The sequence below is a fragment of the Dama dama genome, chromosome 4, assembly GCF_033118175.1.
Source record: "Dama dama isolate Ldn47 chromosome 4, ASM3311817v1, whole genome shotgun sequence".
Taxonomy (NCBI): domain Eukaryota; kingdom Metazoa; phylum Chordata; class Mammalia; order Artiodactyla; family Cervidae; genus Dama; species Dama dama.
In genome coordinates, this window is record NC_083684.1 from 6,609,814 (window position 1) to 6,628,419 (window position 18,606).

Genomic DNA, 18,606 nt, shown 5'->3' on the forward strand with positions numbered 1-18,606 from the left:
CCTCAGGATCCCTCTAGACTTGAGACAGTGATCTTGGGTTTTCTCTGGAGTGCCATCAAGGAAATCAAGGCTTCTTTCCCGTTTGATGTGGAACACGGAATTTCTCTGCACGCAGTGCAGGGGAATCGGGCCTCATCTCGCGGCGAAGGGGAAGTCTCATGGTTTTTCTCGAGTTGAGGCCGGAACCTGGGGTATATTCTCGAGTTACGATGGGGAGGGTCCTTCCAGACAAGTGTTTGTTCAGCGACGTCAGGACGCCTGCCTAGGTGCGAGGGATAACACGGGTTTCTCCACGAGTCTTGACATGGCAATTGGGACGCGTCTCCACGTGAGGCGGGAGACCCAGGGTCCCTTTCAACGAGCCACAGGGATCCTGGGACTCCTATCCATTTTCAAGAGGAGTCAGGCATCGTCTCCTTTGGAAGCATTGATCTCCGCGGACCCCTCGAGTTTTCAAAGGATGTGAGGCCTCCGGTCGCGATGAGGCGGAAAATTAGGTCTTTTTCTGGGGTCTCCAAAGGGGATTCATACATCCCTTCGTCTTGGGAGATGCAAGACGAGCCTGCATTCAATTCACTGCAGGGATATCCGGCCTTACTTCGAGTCAGAGCATCTCGGTGTCCATTCCACTTGAGGCCACAAACTCAGGGTCCATCTCACATACCGGTAGCTGAGAGAAGCCTCCTCTTGAGGTGCTTGTGGAAATTTGGTATTCCTCTTGAGTCGAAGCCAGGGACTAAGCTCTCATCTCGAGTTGATGTTGGGTCCACGGAGCCCTTTCGTGTTGCTCCAGTGACCTCAGGATCCCTCTAGACTTGAGACAGTGATCTTGGGTTTTCTCTGGAGTGCCATCAAGGAAATCAAGGCTCCTTTCACGTTTGATGTGGAACACGGAATTGCACTGCATGCGGATCAGGGTAATCGGGCCTCAACTCGCGGCGAGGGGGAAATCTCATGGTTTTTCTCGAGTTGCGGCCCGAACATGGGGTATATTCTCGAGTTACGACGGGGAGGGCCTTCCAGACACGTCTTTGTTCAGCGACGTCAGGACACCTGCCTAGGTGCGAGGGACACCTCGGGATTCTCCTCGAGTCTTGGCATGGCAATTGGGACGAGTCTCCACGTAAGGCGGGAGACCCAGGGTCCCTTTCAACGAGCCACAGGGATCCTGGGACTCCTATCCATTTTCAAGAGGAGTCAGGCCTCGTCTCCTTTGGAAGCATTGATCTCCGCATACCTCTCGAATTTTCAAAGTATGTGAGGCCTCCGGTCGCGATGAGGCGGAGGATTAGGTCTTTCTCTGTGGTCTCCACAGCGGATTCAGACATCCCTTCATCTTGGGAGATGTAAGACGAGCCTGCATTCAATTCACTGCAGGGATATCCGGCCTTACTTCGAGTCAGAGCATCTCGGTGTCCATTCCACTTGAGGCCACAAACTCAGGGTCCCTCTCACATACATGTAGCTGAGAGAAGCCTCCTCTTGAGGTGCTTGTGGAAAATTGGTATTCCTCTTTAGTCGAAGCCAGGAAATAAGCTCTCATCTCGAGTTGATTTGGGGTCCACGGAGCATTTTCACTTTGCTCCAGTTACCTCAGGATCCCTCTAGACTTGAGACAGTGATCTTGGGTTTTCTCTGGAGTGCCATCAAGGAAATCAAGGCTCCTTTCACGTTTGATGTGGAACACGGAATTGCTCTGCACGCAGTGCAGGGGAATCGGGCCTTATCTCACGGCGAGGGGGAAGTATCATGGTTTTTCTCGAGTTGCGGACGGAACTTGGGGTATATTCTCGAGTTACGACTGGGAGGGCCCTTCCAGAAATGTGTTTGTTCAACGACGTCAGGACTCCTGCCGAGGTGCGAGGGACACCTCGGGATTCTCCTCGAGTCTTGGCATGGCAATTGGGAGACATCTCCACGTGAGGCGGGAGACCCAGGGTCCCTTTCCACGTGCCACAGGGATCCTGGGACTCCTATCCATTTTCAAGAGGAGTCAGGCATTGTCTCCTTTGGAAGCATTGATCTCCGCGGACCTCTCGAGTTTTCAAAGGATGTGAGGCCTCCGGTCCCGATGAGGCGGAGAACTCGGTCTTTCTCTGTGGTCTCCACAGGGGATTCAGACATCCCTTCGTCTTGGGAGATGCAAGACGAGCCTGCATTCAATTCACTGCAGGGATATCCGGCCTTACTTCGAGTCAGAGCATCTCCGTGTCCATTCCACTTTAGGCCACAAACTCGGGGTCCCTCAAATATACCTGTAGCTGAGAGAAGCCTCCTCTTGAGGTGCTTGTGGAAAGTTGGTATTCCCCTGGAGTGGAAGCCAGGGACTAAGCTCTCATCTCGAGTTGATTTGGGGTCCAGGGAGCCCTTTGGTGTTGTTCCAGTGACCTCAGGATCCCTCTATACCTGAGGCAGTGATCTTGGGTTTTCTCTGGAGTGCCATCAAGGAAATCAAGGCTACTTTCAGGTTTGATGTGGAACACGGAATTGCTCTGAATGCAGTGCAGGGGAATCGGGCCTCATCTCACGGCGAGGGGGAAGTCTCATGGTTTTTCTCGAGTTGCGTCCGTAACCTGGGGTATATTCTCGAGTTACGACGGGGAGGGCCCTTCCAAACACGTGTTTGTACAGCGACGTCAGGACTCCTGCCTTGGTGCGAGGGACACCTCGGGATTCTCCTCGAGTTTGGCATGGCAATTGGGACGAGTGTCCACGTGAGGCGGGAGACCCAGGGTCCCTTTCCACGTGCCACAGGGATCCTGGGACTCCTATCCATTTTCAAGAGGAGTCAGGCATTGTCTCCTTTGGAAGCATTGATCTCCGCGGACCTCTCGAGTTTTCAAAGGATGTGAGGACTCCGGTCGCAATGAGGCGGAGAACTAGGTCTTTCTCTGTGGTCTCCACAGGGGATTCAGACATCACTTCGTTTTGGGAGATGCAAGACGAGCCTGCATTCAATTCACTGCAGGGATATCCGGACTTAGTTCGAGTCAGAGCATCTCGGTGTCCATTCCACTTGAGGCCACAAATTCAGGGTCCCTCTCACATACATGTAGCTGAGAGAAGCCTCCTCTTGAGGTGCTTGGGGAAACTTGGTATTCCACTTGAGTCGAAGCCAGGGACTAAGCTCTCACCTCGAATTGATTTGTGGTCCACGGAGCCCTTTCGTGGTGCTCCAGTGACCTCAGGATCCCTCTAGACTTGAGACAGTGATCTTCGGTTTTCTCTGGAGTGCCATCAAGGAAATCAAAGCTCCTTTCAAGTTTGATGTGGAACACGAACTGCTCTGCACGCAGTGCAGGGGAATCGGGCCTCATCTCACGGCGAAGGGGAAGTCTCATGGTTTTTCTCGAGTTGCGGCTGGAACCTGGGGTATATTCTCGAGTTACGACGGGGAGGGCCCTTCCAGACACGTGTTTGTTCAGCGACATCAGGGCTCCTGCCTAGGTGGGATGGACACACGGGATTCTCCAAGAGTCTTGGCATGGCATTTGGGACGCGTCTCCACGTGAGGCGGGAGACCCAAGGTCCCTTTCCACATGCCACAGGGATCCTGGGACTCCTATCCATTTTCAAGAGGAGTCAGGCATCGTCTCCTTTGGAAGCATTGATCACCGCAGACCTCTCAAGTTTTCAAAGGATGTGAGGTCTCCGGTCGCGATGAGGCAGAGAAGTAGGTCTTTCTCTGTGGTCTCCACAGGGGATTCAGACATCCCTTCGTCTTGGGAGATGCAAGACGAGCCTGCATTCAATTCACTGCAGGGATATCCGGCGATACTTCGAGTCAGAGCCTCTCGGTGTCCATTCCACTTGAGGCCACAAACTCAGCGTCCCTGTCACATACCTGTAGTTGATAGAAGCCTACTCTAGAGGTGCTTGTGGAAAGTTGTTATTCCTCTTGAGACGAACCCAGGGATTAAGCTCTAATCTCGAGTTAAAATGGGAACCACGGAGCCCTTTCGTGTTGCGCCAGTGACCTCAGGATCCCTCTAGACTTGAGACAGTGATCTTGGGTTTTCTCTGGAGTGCCATCAAGGAAATCAAGTCTTTTTTCAGGTTTGATGTGGAACACGGAACTGCTCTGCATGCAGTGCAGGGGAATCGGGCCTCAACTCGCGGCGATGGGGAAGTCTCATTGTTTTTCTCGAGTTGTGCCCGGAACCTGGGGTATATTCTCGAGTTACGACGGGGAGGGCCCTTCCAGACACGTGTTTGTTCAGCGACGTCGGGACTCCTGCCTTGGTGCGAGGGACACCTCGGTATTCTCCTCGAGTCTTGGCATGGCAATTGGGACCCGTCTCCACGTGAGGCGGGAGACCCAGTGTCCCTTTCCACGTGCCACAGGGATCCTGGGACTCCTATTCATTTTCTAGAGGAGTCAGGCATCATCTCAAATGGGAGCATTGATACCGCGTACCTCTCGAGTTTTCAAAGGATGTGAGGCCTCCGGTCGCGATGAGGCAGATAACTAGTTCTTTCTCTGTGGTCTCCACAGGGGATTCAGACATCCCTTCGTCTTGGGAGATGCAAGACGAGTCTCCATTCAATTCACTGCAGGGATATCTGGCCTTACTTCGAGTCAGAGCATCTCGGTGTCCATTCCACTTGAGGCCACAAACTCAGGGTCCCCCTCTCATACCTGTAGCTGAGAGAAGCCTCCTCTTGAGGTGCTTGTGGAAAGTTGGTATTCCTCTTGAGTCGAAGCCAGGGAATAAGCTCTCATCTGGAGTTGATTTGGGGTCCACGGAGCCCTTTCGGGTTGCTACAGTGACCTGAGGATCCCTCTAGACTTGACACAGTGATCTTGGGTTTTCTCTGGATTGCCATCAAGGAAATCAAGGCTCCTTTCACTTTTGATGTGGAACACGGAATTGCTCTGCACGTAGTGCAGGGGAATTGGGCCTCATCTCGTGGCGAGGGGGAAGTCTCATACTTTTTCTCGAGTTGCGGCCGGAACCTGGGGTATATTCTCGAGTTACGACGGGGAGGGACCTTCGAGACACGTATGTTCAGCGACTTCAGGACTCCTGCCTAGGTGCGAGGAACACCTCGGGATTCTCCTCGAGTCTTGGCATGACAAATGGGACGCGTCTCCATGTGAGGCGGGAAACCCAGGTTCCCGTTCCACGTGCGACAGGCATCCTGGGACTCCTATCCATTTTAAAAGGAGTCAGGCATCGTCTCCTTTGGAAGCATTTATCTCCGCGGACCTTTCGAGTTTTCAAAGGATGTGAGGCCTCCGGTCGCAATGAGGCGGAGAACTAGGTCTTTCTCTGTGGTCTCCACAGGGGATACAGACATCCCTTCGTCTTGGGAGATGCAAGACGAGCCTGCATTCAATTCACTGCAGGGATATCCGGGCTTACTTCGAGTCAGAGCATCTCGGTGTCCATTCCACCTGAGGCCACAAACTCAGGGTCCCTCTCACATACCTGTAGGTGAGAGAAGCCTCCTCTTGAGGTGCTTGTGGAAAGTTGGTATTCCTCTGGAGTGGAAGCCAGGGACTAAGCTCTCATCTCGAGTTGATTTGGGGTCCAGGGAGCCCTTTGGTGTTGTTCCAGTGACCTCAGGATCCCTCTATACCTGAGGCAGTGATCTTGGGTTTTCTCTGGAGTGCCATCAAGGAAATCAAGGCTACTTTCACGTTTGATGTGGAACACGGAATTGCTCTGAACGCAGTGCAGGGGAATCGGGCCTCATCTCACGGCGAGGGGGAAGTCTCATGGTTTTTCTCGAGTTGCGTCCGTAACCTGGGGTATATTCTCGAGTTACGACGGGGAGGGCCCTTCCAAACACGTGTTTGTACAGCGACGTCAGGACTCCTGCCTTGGTGCGAGGGACACCTCGGGATTTTCCTCGAGTCTTGGCATGGCAATTGGGACGCGTGTCCACGTGAGGCGGGAGACCCAGGGTCCCTTTCCACGTGCCACAGGGATCCTGGGACTCCTATCCATTTTCAAGAGGAGTCAGGCATTGTCTCCTTTGGAAGCATTGATCTCCGCGGACCTCTCGAGTTTTCAAAGGATGTGAGGCCTCCGGTCGCAATGAGGCGGAGAACTAGGTCTTTCTCTGTGGTCTCCACAGGGGATTCAGACATCACTTCGTTTTGGGAGATGCAAGACGAGCCTGCATTCAATTCACTGCAGGGATATCCGGACTTAGTTCGAGTCAGAGCATCTCGGTGTCCATTCCACTTGAGGCCACAAATTCAGGGTCCCTCTCACATACATGTAGCTGAGAGAAGACTCCTCTTGAGGTGCTTGGGGAAACTTGGTATTCCACTTGAGTCGAAGCCAGGGACTAAGCTCTCACCTCGAATTGATTTGTGGTCCACGGAGCCCTTTCGTGGTGCTCCAGTGACCTCAGGATCCCTCTAGACTTGAGACAGTGATCTTGGGTTTTCTCTGGAGTGCCATCAAGGAAATCAAAGCTCCTTTCAAGTTTGATGTGGAACAGGAACTGCTCTGCATGCAGTGCAGGGGAATCGGGCCTCATCTCACGGCGAAGGGGAAGTCTCATGGTTTTTCTCGAGTTGCGGCTGGAACCTGGGGTACATTCTCGAGTTACGATGGGGAGGGCCCTTCCAGACACGTGTTTGTTCAGCGACATCAGGGCTCCTGCCTAGGTGGTATGGACACACGGGTTTCTCCAAGAGTCTTGGCATGGCATTTGTGACGCGTCTCCACGTGAGGCGGGAGACCCAAGGTCCCTTTCCACATGCCACAGGGATCCTGGGAATCCTATCCATTTTCAAGAGGAGTCAGGCATCGTCTCCTTTGGAAGCATTGATCACCGCAGACCTCTCAAGTTTTCAAAGGATGTGAGGTCTCCGGTCGCGATGAGGCAGAGAAGTAGGTCTTTCTCTGTGGTCTCCACAGGGGATTCAGACATCCCTTCGTCTTGGGAGATGCAAGACGAGCCTGCATTCAATTCACTGCAGGGATATCCGGCCTTACTTCGAGTCAGAGCCTCTCGGTGTCCATTCCACTTGAGGCCACAAACTCAGCGTCCCTGTCACATACCTGTAGTTGAGAGAAGCCTACTCTAGAGGTGCTTGTGGAACGTTGTTATTCCTCTTGAGACGAACCCAGGGACTAAGCTCTAATCTCGAGTTAATTTGGGAACCACGGAGCCCTTTCGTGTTGCTCCAGTGACCTCAGGATCCCTCTAGACTTGAGACAGTGATCTTGGGTTTTCTCTGGAGTGTCATCAAGGAAATCAAGTCTTTTTTCAGGTTTGATGTGGAACACGGAACTGCTCTGCATGCAGTGCAGGGGAATCGGGCCTCAACTCGCGGCGATGGGGAAGTCTCATTGTTTTTCTCGAGTTGCGCCCGGAACCTGGGGTATATTCTCGAGTTACGACGGGGAGGGCCCTTCCAGACACGTGTTTGTTCAGCGACGTCGGGACTCCTGCCTTGGTGCGCGGGACACCTCGGGATTCTCCTCGAGTCTTGGCATGGCAATTGGGACGCATCTCCACGTGAGGCGGGAGACCCAGGGTCCCTTTCCACCCTCCACAGGGATCCTGCGACTGCTATTCATTTTCAAGAGGAGTCAGGCATCGTCTCCTTTGGAAGCATTGATCTCCGCGGACCTTTCGAATTTTCAAAGGATGTGAGGCCTCCGGTCGCAATGAGGCGGAGATCTAGGTGTTTCTCTGTGGTCTCCACAGGGGATTCAGACATCACTTCGTCTTGGGAGGTGAAAGACGAGCCTGCATTCAATTCACTGCAGGGATATCCGGCCTTACTTCGAGTCAGAGCATCTCGGTGTCCATTCCACTTGAGGCCACAAACTCAGGTTCCCTCTCACATGCCTGTAGCTGATAGAAGCCTCCTCTTGAGGTGCTTGTGGAAAATTTGTGTTCCTCTTGAGTCGAATCCTCGGACTAAGCTCTCATTTCAAGTTGATTTGGGGTCCACGGAGACCTTTGATGTTGTTACAGTGACCTCAGGAACCCTCTAGACTAGAGACAGTGATCTTGGGTTTTCTCTGGAGTGCCATGAAGGAAATCAAGGCTCCTTTCACGTTTGATGGGGAACACGGAATTGCTCTGCTCGCAGTGCAGGAGAATCGGGCCTCATCTCACGGCGAGGGGGAAGTCTCATGGTTATTCTGGAGGTGCGGCCGGAACCTGGGGTATATTCTCGAGTTACGATGGGGAGGGCCCTTCCAGACACGTGTTTGTTCAGCGACGTCATTACTCCTGCCTAGCTGCAAGGGACACCTCGTGATTCTCCTCGAGTCTTGGCATGGCAATTGGGACGCGTCTCCACGTGAGGCGGGAGACCCAGGGTCCCTTTCCACGTGCAACAGGGATCCTGGGACTCCTATCCATTTTCAAGAGGAGTCAGGCATCGTCTCCTTTGGAAGCATTGATCTCCGTGGACCTCTCGAGTTTTCAAAGGATGTGAGGCCTCCGGTCGCGATGAGGCGAAGAACTAGGTGTTTCTCTGTGGTCTCCACAGGGGATTCAGACATCCCTTCGTCTTGGGAATTGCAAGTGGAGCCTGCATTCAATTCCCTGCAGGGATATCCGCCCTTAATTAAGTCAGAGCATCTCGGTGTCCATTCCACTTGAGGCCACAAACTCAGGGTCCCTCTCACATACCTGTAGCTGAGAGAAGCCTCCTCTTGATGTACGTGAGGAAAGTTGTTATTCCTCTTGAGTCGAAGCCAGGGAATAAGCTCTCATCTCGAGTTGATTTGGGGTCCACGGAGCCCTTTCGTGTTGCTACAGTGACCTCAGGATGCCTCTAGACTTGACACAGTGATCTTGGGTTTTCCCTGGAGTGCCATCAAGAAAATCATGGCTCCTTTCAAGTTTGATGTGGAACACGGAATTGCTCTGCACGTAGTGCAGGGGAATTGGGCCTCATCTCGTGGCGAGGGGGAAGTCTCATGGTTTTTCTCGAGTTGCGGCCGGAACCTGGGGTATATTCTCGAGTTACGACGGGGAGGGCCCTTCGAAACACGTATTTGTTCAGCGACGTCAGGACTCCTGCCTAGGTGAGAGGGAAAACTCGGGATTCTCCTGGAGTCTTGGCATGACAATTGGAACGCGTCTCCACGTGAGGCGGGAGACCCAGGGTCCCTTTCTACGTGCCACAGGGATCCTGGGACTCCTATCCATTTTCAAGAGGAGTCAGGCATTGTCTCCTTTGGAAGCGTTGATCTCCGCGGACCTTTCGAGTTTTCAAAGGATGTGAGGCCTCCGGTCGCGATGAGGCGGAGAACTAGGTCTTTCTCTGTGGTCTCCACAGGGGATTCAGACATCGCTTCGTCTTGGGAGATGCAGGACGAGCCTGCATTCAATTTACTGCAGGGATATGCGGCCTTACATCGAGTCAGAACATCTCGGTGTCCATTCCACTTGAGGCCACAAACTCAGGGTCCCTCTCACATACCTGTAGCTGAGAGAAGCCTCCTCTTGAGGTGCTTGTGGAAAGTTGGTATTCTTCTTGAGTCGAAGCCAGGGACTAAGCTCTCATCTCGAGTTGATTTGGGGTCCACGGAGCCCTTTCGTGTTGCTCCAGTGACCTCAGGATCCCTCTAGACTTGAGACAGTGATCTTGGGTTTTCTCTGGAGTGCCATGAAGGAAATCAAGGCTCCTTTCACGTTTGATGTGGAACACGGAATTTCTCTGCACGCAGTGCAGGGGAATCGGGCCTCATCTCGCGGCAAGGGGGATGTCTCATGGTTTTCCTCGAGTTGCGGCCGGAACCTGGGGTATATTCTCGAGTTACGACGGGGAGGGCCCTTCCAGACACGTGTTTGTTCAGCGACCTCAGGACTCCTGCCTAGGTGCGAGGGACACCTCGGGATTCTCCTCGAGTCTTGGCATGGCAATTGGGACGCGTGTCCACGTGAGGCGGGAGACCCAGAGTCCCTTTCCACGTGCCACAGGGATCCTGGGACTCCTATCCATTTTCAAGAGGTGTCAGGCATCATCTCCTTTGGAAGCATTGATCTCCGCGGACCTCTCGAGTTTTCAAAGGATGTGAGGCCTCCGGTCGCGATGAGGCGGAGAACTAGGTCTTTCTCTGTGGTCTCCACAGGGGATTCAGACATCACTTCATCTTGGGAGATGCAACACGAGCCTGCATTGAATTCACTGCAGTGATATCCTGCCTTCCTTCGAGTCAGAGCATCTCGGTGTCCATTCCACTTGAGGCCACAAACTCAGGGTCCCTCTCACATACCTGTAGCTGAGAGAAGCCTCCTCTTGAGGTGCTTGAGGGAAGTTGGTATTCCTCTTGAGTCGAAGCCAGGGAATAAGCTCTCATCTCGAGTTGATTTGGTGTCCACGGAGCCCTTTCATGTTGCTACAGTGACCTCAGGATCCCTCTAGACTTGAGACAGTGATCTTGGGTTTTCTCTGGAGTGCCATCAAGAAAATCATGTCTCCTTTCAAGTTTGATGTGAAACACGGAATTGCTCTGCACGTAGTGCAGGGGAATTGGGCCTCATCTCTTGGCGAGGGGGAAGTTTCATGGTTTTTCTCGAGTTGCGGCCGGAACCTGGGGTATATTCTCGACATACGACGGGGAGGACCCTTCGAGACACGTATTTCTTCAGCGACGTCAGGACTGCTGCCTAGGTGCGAGGGAAACCTCGGGATTCTCCTGGAGTCTTGGCATGACAATTGGGACGCGTCTCCATGTGAGGCAGGAGACCCAGGGTTCCTTTCCACGTGCGACAGGGATCCTGGGACTCCTATCCATTTTCAAGAGGAGTCAGGCATCGTCTCCTTTGGAAGCATTGATCTCTGCGGACATCTCGAATTTTCTAAGGATGTGAGGGCTTTGGTCGCGATGAGGTGGAGAACTAGTTCTTTCTCTGAGGTCTCCACAGGGGATTCAGACATCCCTTCGTCTTGGGAGTTGCAAGACGAGCCTGCATTCATTTCACTGCAGGGATATCCGTCCGTACTTCCAGTCTGAGCATCTCGGTGTCCATTCCACTTGAGGCCACAAACTTAGGGTCCCTCTCACATACATGTAGCTGAGAGAAGCCTCCTCTTGAGGTGCTTGTGGAAAGTTGGTATTCCTCTTGAGTCGAAGCCAGGGACTAAGCTCTCATCTCGAGTTGATTATGGGTCCACGGAGCCATTTCATGTTGCTACAGTGACCTCAGGATCCCTCTAGACTTGAGACAGTGATCTTGGGTTTTCTCTGGAGTGCAATCAAGGAAATCAAGGCTCCTTTCACGTTTGATGTGGAACACGGAATTGCTCTGCACGCAGTGCAGGGGAATCGGGCCTCATCTCGCGGCGAGGGGGAAGTCTCATGGTTTTTCTCGTGTTGCGGCCGGAACCTGGGGTATATTCTCGAGTTACGACCGGGAGAGACCTTTCAGACACGTGTTTGTTCAGCGATGTCCGGGTTCCTGCCTAGGTGCGAGGGACACCACGGGATTCTCCTCGAGTCTTGGCATGACAATTGGGATACGTCTCCATGTGAGGCGGGAGACCCAGTGTCCCTTTCCACGTGCCACAGGCATCCTGGGACTCCTATCCACTTTCAAGAGGAGTCAGGCATCGTCTCCTTTGGAAGCATTGATCTCCGGAACCCATCGAATTTTCATAGGATGTGAGGCCTCCGCTCGCGATGAGGCGGAGAATTAGGTTTTTCTCTGTGGTCTCCACAGGGAATTCAGACATCCCTTCGTGTTGGGAGATGCAAGACGACCCTGCATTCAATTCACTGCAGGGATGTCCGGCCTTACTTCGAGTCAGAGCATCTCGGTGTCCATTCCACTTGAGGCCACAAACTCAGGGTCCCTCTCACATACCTGTAGCTGAGAGAAGCCTCCTCTTGAGGTGCTTGTGAAAAGTTGGTATTCCTCTTGAGTCGAAGCCAGGGACTAAGCTCTCATCTCGAGTTGATTTGTGGTCCACGGAGCCCTTTCGTGTTGCTCCAGTGACCTCAGGATCCCTCTAGGCTTGAGACAGTGATCTTGGGTTTTCTCTGGAGTGCCATCAAGGAAATCAAGGCTCCTTTCACGTTTGATGTGGAACACGGAATTGCTCTGCACGCAGTGAAGGGGAATCCGGCCTCATCTCGCGGCGAGGTGGAAGTCTCATGGTTTTTCTCGAGTTGCGGCCGGAACCTTGCGTATATTCTCGAATTACGACGGGGAGGGCCCTTCCAGACACGTGTTTGTTCAGCGACGTCAGGACTCCTGCCTAGGTGCGAGGGACACCTCGGGATTCTCCTGGAGTCTTGGCATGGCAATTGGGACGCGTCTCCACGTGAGGCGGGAGACCCAGGGTCCCTTTCCACGTGCCACAGGGATCCTGGGACTCCTACCCATTTTCAAGAAGAGTCAGGCATCTTCTCCTTTGGAAGCATTGATCTCCGCGGATCTCTCGAGTTTTCAAAGGATGTGAGGCCTCCGGTCTCGATGAGGCGGAGAACTAGGTCTTTCTCTGTGGTCTCCACAGGGGATTCAGACAACCCTTCGTCTTGGGAGATGCAAGACGAGCCTGCATTCAATTCACTGCAGGGATATCCGGCCTTATTTCGAGTCAGAGCATCTCGGTGTCCATTCCACTTGAGGCCACAAACTCAGGGTCCCTCTCACATACCTGTAGCTGAGACGAGCCTCCTCTTGAGGTGCTTGTGGAAAGTTGGTATTCCTCTTGAGTCGAAGCCAGGGACTAAGCTCTTATCTCGAGCTGATTTGGGGTCCACGGAGCCCTTTCGTGTTGCTACAGTGACCTCAGGATCCCTCAAGACTTGAGACAGTTATCTTGGGTTTTCTCTGGAGTGCCATCAAGGAAATCAAGGCTCCTTTCACGTTTGATGAGGAACACGGAATTGCTCTGCACGCAGTGCAGGGGAATCGGGCCTCATCTCGCAGCGAGGGGGAAGTCTCATTGTTTTTCTCGAGTTGCGGTCGGAACCTGGGGTATAATCTCGAGTTACGACGGGGAGGGCCCTTCCAGACACGTGTTTGTTCAGCGATGTCAGGGGTCCTGCCTAAGTGCGAGGGACACCTCGGGATTCTCCTCGAGCCTTGGCATGGCAATTGGGACGCGTCTCCACGTGAGGCACGAGACCCAGGGTCCCTTTCCACGTGCCACAGGGAACCTGGGACTCCTATCCATTTTCGTGAGGAGTCAGGCATCGTCGCCTTTGGAAGCATTGATCTCCGTGGCACTCTCGAATTTTCAAAGTACGTGAGGCCTCCGGTCGCGATGAGGCGGAGAACTAGGTCTTTCTCTGTGGTCTCCACAGGGGATTCACACTTCCCTTCGTCTTGAGAGATGCAAGACGAGCCTGCATTCAATTCACTGCAGGGATATCCGGCCTTAGTTCGAGTCAGAGCATCTCGGTGTTCATTCCACTTGAGGCCACAAACTCAGGGTCCCTCTCTCATACCTGTAGATTAGAGAAGCCTCCTCTTGAGGTGCTTGTGGAAAGTCGGTATTCCTCTTGAGTCGAAGCCAGGGACTAAGCTCTCATCTCGAGTTGATTTGGGGACCACGGAGCCCTTTCCTGTTGCTACAGTGACCTCAGGATCCCTCTAGACTTGAGACAGTGATCTTGGGTTTTCTCTGGAGTGCCATCAAGGAAATCAAGGCTCCTTTCACGTTTGATGTGGAACACGGAATTGCTCTGCACGCAGTGCAGGGGATTCGGGCCTCATCTCGCGGCGAGGGGGAAGTCTCATGGTTTTTCTCGAATTGCTGCCGGAACCTGGGGTATATTCTCGAGTTACGACGGGGAGGGCCCTTCCAGACACGTGTTTGTTCAGCGACGTCAGGACTCCTGCCTAGGTGCGAGGGACCCCTCGGGATTCTTCTCGAGTCTTGGCATGGCAATTGGGACGCATCTTCACGTGAGGCGCGACACCCAGGGTCCCATTCCAGGTGCCACAGGGATCCTGGGATTCCTATCCATTTTCAGGAGGAGTCAGGCATCGTCTCCTTTGGAAGCATTGATCTCCGCGGAACTCTCGAGTTTTCAAAGGATGTGAGGCCTCCGGTCGCGATGAGACGGAGGACTAGGTCTTTCTCTGTGGTCTCCACAAGAGATTCAGACATCCCTTCGTCTTGGGAGATGCAAGACGAGCCTGCCTTCAATTCACTGCAGGGATATCCGGCCTTACTTCGAGTCAGAGCATCTCGGTTTCCATTCCACTTGAGGCCACAAACTCAGGGTCCCTCTCACATACCTGTAGCTGAGAGAAGCCTCCTCTTGAGGTGCTTGTGGAAAGTTGGTGTTCCTCTTGAGTCAAAGCCAGGGACTAAGCTCTCATCTCGAGTTGATTTGGGGTCCACAGAGAGCTTTGGTGTTGCTACAGTGACCTCAGGATCCCTATAGACTTGAGACAGTGATCTTGGGTTTTGTCTAGAGTGTCATCAAGGAAATAAAGGCTCCTTTCACGTATGATGTGGAACACGGAATTGCTCTGCACGCAGTGCAGGGGAATCGGGCCTCATCTCGCGGCGATGGGGAAGTCTCATGGTTTTTCTCGAGTTACGGCCGGAACCTGGGGTATATTCTCGAGTTACGACGGGGAGTGCCTTTGCAGACACGTGTTTGTTCAGCGACGTCAGGACTCGTGCCTACGTGCGAAGGACACCTCGGGATTCTCCTCGAGTCTTGGCATGGCAATTGGGACGCGTCTCCACGTGAGGCGGGAGACCCAGGGTCCCTTTCCACGTGCCACAGGTATCCTGGGACTCCTATCCATATTCAAGAAGAGTCAGGCATCGTCTTCTTTGGAAGCATTGATCTCCGCGGACCTCTCGAGTTTTCAAAGGATGTGAGACCTCCGGTCTCGATGAGGCGGAGAACTAGGTCTTTCTCTGTGGTCTCCACAGGGGATTCAGACATCCCTTCATCTTGGGAGATGCAAGACGAGCCTGCTTTCAATTCAATGCTGGGATATCCGGCCTCACTTCGATTCAGAGCATCTGGGGGTCGATTCCACTTGAGGCCACAAACTCAGGGTCCCTCTCACATACCTGTAGCTGAGAGAAGCCGCCTCTTGAGGTGCTTGTGGAAAGTTGGTATTCCTCTTGAGTCGAAGCCAGGGACTAAGCTCTCATCTCGAGTAGATTTGGGGTCAACGGAGCTCTTTCGTGTTGCTAAAGTGACCTCAGGATCCCTGTAGACTTGAGACAGTGATCTTGGGTTTTCTCTGGAGTGCCATCAAGGAAATCAAGGCTCCTTTCAAGTTTGATGTGGAACACGGAATTGCTCTGCACGCAGTGCAGGGGAATCGGGTCTCATCTCGCGGCGAGGGGGAAGTCTCATGGTTTTTCTCGAGTTGCGGCCGGAACCTGGGGTATATTCTCGAGTTACGACGGGGAGGGCCCTTCCATACACGTGTTTGTTCAGCGACGTCAGGACTCCTGCCTAGGAGCGAGGGACACCTCGGGATTCTCCTCGAGTCTTGGCATGGCAATTGGGAGGCGTCTCCACGTGAGGCGGGAGACCCAGGGTCCCTTTCCATGTGCCACAGGGATCCTGGGACTCCTATCCATTTTCAAGAGGAGTCAGGCATCGTCTCCTTTGGAAGCATTGATCTCCGCGGACCTCTCGAGTTTTCAAAGGATGTGAGGCCTCCGCTCGCGATGAGGCGGAGAACTCGGTCTTTCTCTGTCATCTCCACAGGGATTTAAGACATCCCTTCGTCTTTGGAGATGCAAGACGAGCCTGCATTCAATTCACTGCAGGGATATCCGGCCTTACTTCAAGTCAGAGCATCTCGGTGTCCATTCCACTTGAGGCAACAAACTCAGGGTCCCTCTCACATACCTGTAGCTGAGAGAAGCCTCCTCTTGAGGTGCTTGTGGAAAGTTGGGATTCCTCTTGAGTCGAAGCCACACAGTAAGCTCTCATCTCGAGTTGATTTGTGGTCCACGGAGCCCTTTAGTATTGCTCCAGTGACCTCAGGATACCTCTAGACTTGAGACAGTGAACTTGGGTATTCTCTGGAGTGCCATCAAGGAAATCAAGGCTCCTTTCACGTATGATGTGGAACACGGAATTGCTCTGCACGCAGTGCAGGGGAATCGGGCCTCATCTCGCGGCGAGGGGGAAGTCTCATGGTTTTTCTAGAGTTGCGGCTGGAATCTGGGGTATATTCTCGAGTTACGACGGGGAGGGCCCTTCCAGAAACGTGTTTGTTCAGCGACGTCAAGACTCCTGCATAGGTGCGAGGGACACCTCGGGATTCTCCTCGAGTCTTGGCATGGCAATTGGGACGCATCTCCATTTGAGGCGGGAGACCCAGGGTCCCTTTCCACGTGCCACAGGGATCCTGGGATTCCTCTCCATTTTCAAGGGGAGTCAGACATCGTCTCCTTCAGAAGTATTGATCTAGGCGGAGCTCTCGAGTTTTCAAAGGATATGAGGCCTCCGGTTGCGTTGAGGTGGAGAACTAGGTCTTTCTATGTGGTCTCCACAGGGGATTCAGACAACCCTTCGTCTTGGGAGATGAAAGACGAGCCTGCATTCAATTCACTGCAGGGATATCCGGCCTTACTTCGAGTCAGAGCATCTCTGTGTCCATTCCACTTGAGGCCACAAACTCAGGGGCCCTCTCACATACCTGGAGCTGAGAGAAGCCTTCTCTTGAGGTGCTTGTGGAAAGTTGGTATTCCTCTTGAGTCGAAGCCAGGGACTAAGCTCTCATCTCGAGTTGATTTGGATTCCACGGAACCCTTTCGTGTTGCTCCAGTGACCTCAGGATCCCTCTAGACTTGAGAAAGTGACCTTGGGTTTTCTCTGGAGTGCCATCAAGGAAATCAAGGCTCCTTTCACGTTTGATGTGGAACATGGAATTGCTCTGCACGCAGTCCAGGGGAATCGGGCCTCATCTCGCGGCGAGGGGGAAGTCTCATGGTTTTTCTCGAGTTGTGGCTGGAACCTGGGGTATATTCTCGAGTTACAACGGGGATGGCCCTACCAGACACGTGTTTGTTCAGCAACGTCAGGAGTCTTGCCTAGGTGCGAGGGACACTTCTGGATTCTCCTCGAGTCTTGGCATGGCAATTGGGACGCGTCTCCACGTGAGGCGGGAGACCCAGGGTCCCTTTCCACGTGCCACAGGGATCCTGGGACTCCTATCCATTTTCAAGAAGAGTCAGGCATCGTCTCCTTTGGAAGCATTGATCTCTGCAGACCTCTCGCGTTTTCAAAGGATGTGAGGCCTCCGGTCGCGATGAGGCGGAGGACTAGGTCTTTATCTGTGGTCTCCACAGGAGATTCAGACATCCCTTCGTCTTGGGAGATGCAAGACGAGCCTGCATTCAATTCACTGCAGGGATATCCGGCCTTACTTCGAGTCAGAGCATCTCGGTGTCCATTCCACTTGACGCCACAAACTCGTGGTCCCTCAAATATACCTGTAGCTGAGAGAAGCCTCCTCTTGAGGTGCTTGTGGAAAGTTCGTATTCCTCTTGTTTTGAAGCCAGGGATTAATCTCTCATCTCGAGTTGATTTGGGGTCCACGGAGCCCTTTCGTGTTGCTCCAGTGACCTCAGGATCCCTCTAGACTTGAGACAGTGATCTTGCGTTTTCTCTGGAGTGCCATCAAGGAAATCAAGGCTGCTTTCATTTTTGATGTGGTATACGGAAGTGCTCTGCACGCAGGGCAGGGGAATCGGGCCTCATCTCGTGGCGAGGGGGAAGTCTCATAGTTTTTCTCGAGTTGCGGCCGTAACCTGGGGTATATTCTCGAGTTAGGACGGGGAGGGCCCTTCCAGAAACGTGTTTGTTCAGCGACGTCAGGACTCCTGCCTAGGTGTGTGGGACACCTCGGGATTCTCCTCGAGTCTTGGCATGGCAATTGGGAGGCATCTCCACGTGAGGCGGGAGACCCAGGGTCCCTTTCCATGTGCCACAGGGATCCTGGGACTCCTATCCATTTTCAAGAGGAGTCAGGCATTGTCTCCTTTGGAAGCATTGATCTCCGCGGACCTCTCGAGTTTTCAAAGGATGTGAGGCCTCCGCTCGCGATGAGGCGGAGAACTCGGTCTTTCTCTGTGGTCTCCACAGGGGATTCAGACATCCCTTCGTCTTGGGAGATGCAAGACGAGCCTGCATTCAATTCACTGCAGGGATATCCGGCCTTACTTCGAGTCAGAACATCTCCGTGTCCATTCCACTTGAGGCCACAAACTCGGGGTCGCTCAAATATACCTGTAGCTGAGAGAAGCCTCCTCTTGAGGTGCTTGAGGAAACTTGGTATTCCTCTTGAGTCTAAGCCATGGACTAAGCTCTCATCTCGAGTTGATTTGGGGTCCACGGAGCACATTACTGTTGGTCCAGTGACCTCAGGATCCCTCTAGACTTGAGACAGTGATCTTGGGTTTTCTCTGGAGAGCCATCAAGGAAATCAAGGCCCCTTTCACGTTTGATGTGGAACACGGAATTGCTCTGTACGCAGGGCAGGGGAATCGGGCCTCATCTCGCGGCGAGGGGGAAGTCTCATGGTTTTTCTCGAGTTGCGGCCGGAACCTGGGGTATATTCTCGAGTTACGACGGGGAGGTCCCTTCCAGACACGTGTTTGTTCAACGAAGTCAGGACTCCTGCCTAGGTGCGAGGGACACCTCGGGATTTTCCCCCAATCTTGGCATGGCA